Consider the following 6,096-nt stretch of genomic DNA (forward strand, 5'->3'; position numbering starts at 1 on the left):
TTCAGAAGTTGAGCAGTTATTTTCTGGTGTTTTCCAAGTTTCTCTCTCCCTCATAAATACATATGATCTGTAAGAGCCAGTGCTGGTCCGTTCCACAAATGTATATTTTTTTCCTCTAGTCTCACTTATTCACCTTATAGTGGGAAACCTTGGCAAAATAGTTATTTTTTTCTCAAATATCCTTGCCAACCTGCCCCACTTTTCCCTCCTCCTCCTCCTCCTCCTCCTCCTCCCTGTCACCCTTTCTCTCCCCTGACAGCATCTTGGATGTCGGGCTTGATTTCAGTCAGCAGCGCTCAATATGCGACAAACTGCCGTTTAAAGGCCTCCTGCATTATTGATGAGACCAGATGTGCTGACTGTCACTTCACACCCTCATCTCTCTCCATTTCAGGCTGTTCCTCTCTACCGCCTGGCCCCTCCTGACCACTTTGTTAATTGTCTTAATAGCTCGACAGCTAGTGTCGCCTTACTTCTCTCTGGCAGTTGGCATCTAACCCCTGCTCTTTGGTGTTCTTGTATTTAGTGGTCAAGTGTAAGTAAATAAAATGCTTGTCTGCTTTTTATTATTATTGTTTGTTTATTGGAGAATTGAACCAGATTGATTATTGAATGACTGTTTCTATTCCCTCTGGTTCTTTCTGTGGAACATTTGGTTGAGGACAATACTTGGCAAAGGCTTTTTTTCTGTTTTATTTACTTACAAATGCAGAAAAAAAGCATAACACAGCAATCTATACTTCCTACTGCTACTTCCTTGCACCTGACATTATCCGACACTTACTGCACCATGTAGCACCCATAACCTGTATCTGCATGTTGGTAACAAGCCAACTCTCAGCTGATTTACAACTCTCAGGTGAAGCCTGCTGGGTCCGAAGAAGGACTGATCCACCATGAGAATCAGTCTGAGCTCTCAAACAGAAATGCAGTGAACATTTATGACAGTTCTGACTCGCACCTATCGCACTCCTGCTTGAGGCGAATCTTGACTTCAGCTAAAAGTCTGAGGAGATCACATTGCGGGGGCCACAACACGGACAAGTTTGTGCACAGGCAGCCCGAGGAAACAAAGCAGTCGGGTAGGGCTGCATGGGCACCAGGAAGGCCCCCCCCCCATAAGTCACTCGCTTTGATCAGTGTTACATATGTTGTCAATTTTGCAATAGAAAGAAATGTGTTAAAGTTGATTTGTAATGGAGAAGTACTGAAGCTCATTCTTTACAATGTGATGGTACCGTCTGCTATGATGAGCTGATGTAATTTGTTGTTACATATTACAGCTGCTTTGAGGTCTGCAGATCAATATTGGACACCAACAACACATTTATCACCCGAGTTGCACCATGTTTACTATACTTTTTCATTTGTCTTTGACCAGTTATCGTTCACTGTTATTTTTTTTCTTTGATATGTCACATTTCACATTCAACTTGCAGCTGAATATGTATGCTAAACAATATGGTGATTGCAAAAGAGACTGAGATTAGAAAGTAACAATGTGAAGAATATGTTTTCCACTGTATGAATAAGAATGTACTCATGACTAAACAGTGGCTCTGTTCATATTTGAGTTAAAATAACCATGCTGTTTGTTATTGCTGTGGGGTGGGGGTGTCTGGTCAGGTAGGTGGGGGGTACATGTCTAAGTAAGTTAGTGTCTAAGCTTAGTTATTTGTGTTTTACCTGAACCTGTGACATATGTGGGTCTGATTATGTTTGAAGAAGCTCAAACGACCACAGGTTGTCAGAATCAACAGATTGCCCCAGTGGTCCATGTTTACACTTATAAACCTGAAGTAAACAGTTGCCTTGGGGCCTGCAGATGACTCTTTGACCCCACAGCGTATGTAGCATAGAACCACAAAAAGTCTTGTGTTAGTGATCAGGAAATTACCAGATAATGTGAGTTTATTGTTGTTTACAGTGACACACATAATCTACCAAATAAAGTTTGTTTTGGATCAAATAACATCTCTGCACAAAGAAACCCAGCTGCAGCATCCTGGGACAAAACCCTGTCAAATAGCTGGTGGGTCTATTTGGAGATGCCTGAGATAAAAACAACTTCGGGGACCTCATTTGTTGAGTATCACCGTGCACTTTTCTCATGTTTCTTCACTCCTCTCAAAGACACTTCAAGAAGTCCGTTTCCCTCCAGATTTTGGGGCAGAGGGACGAGCGATCCGTGAGCAGGAAGGCAGATGTTTTATTCAGTAGGTAAGCGATAAGAGGGGGGAAGTGTGATTATGATAGCGATCGGCCATGCATCGATACTCAAGCCTCCGAGCAACGCGACACCCTGCAGCGCATCGATCGGGCCCCGGTAACCGGAGCCGCCGCCGCAGTTTGTTTTCAAGCAGAGCCGCGGTCCGGGTGTCAGAGCCGGCCGGCCAGGTGGAGAGGGAAGGGGCTGGGGAGGTGGAAGGGTGGTGGTGGTGGTGGTGGTGATGATGATGATGATGATGATGGGAGCGAAGGTAAATACAAACACTGCCTTCACTCATCTCTCTTTAAGTGTGAATGACAGTATGCGCAAGGACGCCGAGAGCCGCAGCCACAACAGGGATCAGGTGTACAAACAAGCATCACTGCAGTGAGGAAAGGAGACAAATAAAGATAAAAGGTTATATAGATTCTTAAAGTGATTTTTAGATTTATTATTTTATATATATATATATATATATATATATATATATATATATATATATATATATATATATATATATATATATATATATATATATATATATTTATTATTTATTTATTTTAAATAGCGCAGTAGCTGTAGTTTTTCAGGCCAAGCGGCATCATAGGATCTCACGTGGAAGTTAGTTGGCCAAATTACCATAATTTCCATAAGGAATTTATGGTATGTACATATATATTTATATATATTTATATTTTCAACTGAAATGTCCATGCATGAATGATATGTACTGTGTGTAGACAATGAATATACTATGTTCCAATGCCATGCTTCACTTTCTTTATTGATTCTTTTTACGTTGTGTGTGTGTGTATGTAATGTCTCTTCTTTTCTTCTTTTTTAAAAGAAGAAAACTCCTTTCAAGAGACACCTATAATAATCTGAAGTGTCTCAGGATTCCAGAGTCTGAAACCTCCAGAGCAAGTACCCTACTACATCAGCAGCAGCAAGGAAGTGCTCGTGCTCTTGGATTTAGTCACGTAGAAGTAAATAAAATACTTGCTTTCTTACCTTTTAATTGGAGAACTGAACTCCATTGATTTCCAAAAGGACTGTTTTTTATTCCCTCTAGTACCCCCTTTTAACAGGAAGAACCCTTGAGTAGAACCCAGCTCGCGTAGAGGGACCCATCTGCTCTGGGCCTACCACAGAAAAAGAGACAGACTGGAAGGAGATGGAACATGAGAGAAAGTAGGAGAGGAAGAAAAGAGAGATTCAGAAACAACCAGATCATTCATGCATACATCTGAGTAACGCTTACATGCCGCATACATACATGATACAAACAAGATTACATGATACTGGGTGATGCTTGATACAAGGGAGACTGAAGATCAGAATGTATAAAGAATGAATAAAGCTGGTGCACAAAAATACATCTTATTGTTCTCAAACAGTTACTGCCATAATAATGAACCGCAGCGTCTGAATGTCAGTGAGGATGGTCTTTATATTACAGGTTAATAGGCCGGCATAATGTGTGCACATGTGAGGGACTTGGCGGTTACTGCTCCATGCTGACAGCACCACAAAAAAGTAGCACATTGATTATACATTAAAACCCTCACAATGCTGACAGGAACTTTTCCAGAGGACTGCTGTGTGAAGTCCCCAACACAGACACTGTGTCAGTAACATACTTAGGTAATATTGCCATCTAGTGGGTTATAAAAGTAATGTATGGAGATTTCTACCACTAGATAAAATTTAGTGCGTCCTGAAACTGACACCTTCATCTTCAAAGCATCATCTAATAACACCGTTCAGTACTTGGTATTTGTTATTACATACCTGTTACCTTTAGTGGCATGTAGCACAATGCTCCGCTATTAGGTCAGCAGCGTGAGTTCATCTGAGAACAATGCATGGTTTCCTTTTGCATTCTTAACCAAATTAGTGTGTCATCTATTGTTGTGTAATGGCCTGAGTGTTTGACTAATGAAGAGTTCAAGGCCTGCATTTCAGGACATGTCATTCAGACTCTCTAAAACCCTCCTGCTGCCCTTTGCTTAGCTGGCCTCCAGCCCAGACCTCTTAGTGAACTGTTGTGTCTCGTTCCCATTTACAGGTTTTACCCTCCTCCATCCCACAGAGATGGAAGGAGATTTAAAATACTTGAACAGCAGTCTCCTTCTCTATGTCTCTTTGTCCATGAGATTTTATTTTCTTTTTTAAAAAATGCTGACGAAAACCGTGGGTCGTCCAGATTGGGCCGTCCTGTTACTCTCAATCCCCGTCTGTCTAACTGTTGTCAACCAGGCTTGGTTTTCTTCTTTGAAATTCACTTATTCTCTTTATTCGCCTGCTACTCAACCAAGAGTGGAGGCTGAGGCTTTCAGTCACTGCCTCAGGACTTGATGCTTTAACAAGTCCTGGACTGTCAAATGTAAGATGTAGTAGAAGGCAAGTCTGTTTACATAACAGCTAACAGACGGAGATAGGCACATGCCTAGAAGTGTCATTCAGCATTCGGCAGATCAAGAACTTTTACTCCTTAAAAAATCTCCTGGCTCTTCTGTGTTTCCCGACCTTATTACCCCTCTCCCTTTCCCCCTCACCCCACAGCATCTATTGTGGCCACTTTGCTAAGTGTCTCTGCGGAGGCCTCTTTGCTTCCATCCAGCAGGTCTCCTGTCAGACTGCCAGCTGTGGGCCGTGTTGACCGACTGACGTCAAGCTGTGGAAATAAAGTTGCGGTAAATGGGAGGAGCAAAGGAGAAACCTAAAATTACTGCATGACTGTTTCTGGTTCTTTACAGGCTACTTTCTGGGAACAGGACCACCTTCATTGAGTGAGAGCAGCTCCAAACCATGCAGACACATCCACACGCGTCAGAGCACAAGACGTGACCACTGATGTTAATAATTACAAAAATCTAACAGACATTGTTCTATACTTGACTTATTAGATGGCAAGGTTAAAAGGGGACATCAGGCTTAAACAAAATTACCACACAGTTGCTGAGAGCACTCAGCTAGTATGTCTAAGTGTGTGTGTGTGTGTGTGTGTGTGCGTGTGTGTTCGCAGTGAGACTAAAGGCATATTGGCTTTCTGGATGTTTACACATGCCATGCAGACGTAATGCATTCCTTTCACATCCTCTCTTCCACTCGTGTCCCCATTAAGAGCAAGATTTGCTTTTACTGCGTGCAGTATCTCAGTGCTAGAAACTGGGCCATGGGAGACTTCAAACTTATTTTTTCCATTCTTCACTGGGCTTTAATTTACCCTGCAGCATATTTAAAAACTTTCTCTGAATCAGCTTATAATTTTCATTCCTGCGTCCACTAAAATCTGTCTCATGGATCAAAGCTGTAGTGTATCATCTGTATTAGTGTTTTTATTTTTTCATTCCTTTCAGAATCATTCCTCATTCAAGGTTGAAAAAGCTTATCTGTGGAATAACCAAAAAAAAAAAAAAAAAAAAAAAAAAAATCCACAGTTGCTAACAGAAAGCCGAAGTAACCCAAACAGCCGGTAGGGCGAGGTGGAGGGCTTGGCAAGGCCCCGGGCTTATTAAATGAGACGTTGCCTTCAAGTACTGTTGGACAATTCACTACCACCACTAAATTACCCAGCTGGTCCAGAAGTGAAGGGAATGGCTCATACAAGCACTATGTGACTTATTAATCTGATTTCAAGTGTATCCAGACATTACACTGTTTTATAGACATACTAACATATACATTTTTTTTCTTTGTGGGTACTAGCTAAGCCACTGTGAACAAACATTATATTGATTTCATGTTTCATCATTCAAAATTTGGCCTTTTTTTTGTGATAATAATGTGTTGTCTCATCAAGCAGCAATTAAACAATCTAAAAATCTCTACATTACCTATTATAAAGCAAACATTAGTTTCTATTGTTCTCGCCTGATTACTAC

The sequence above is a fragment of the Mugil cephalus genome, chromosome 9, assembly GCF_022458985.1.
Source record: "Mugil cephalus isolate CIBA_MC_2020 chromosome 9, CIBA_Mcephalus_1.1, whole genome shotgun sequence".
In the NCBI taxonomy this organism is placed as follows: Eukaryota; Metazoa; Chordata; class Actinopteri; order Mugiliformes; family Mugilidae; genus Mugil; species Mugil cephalus.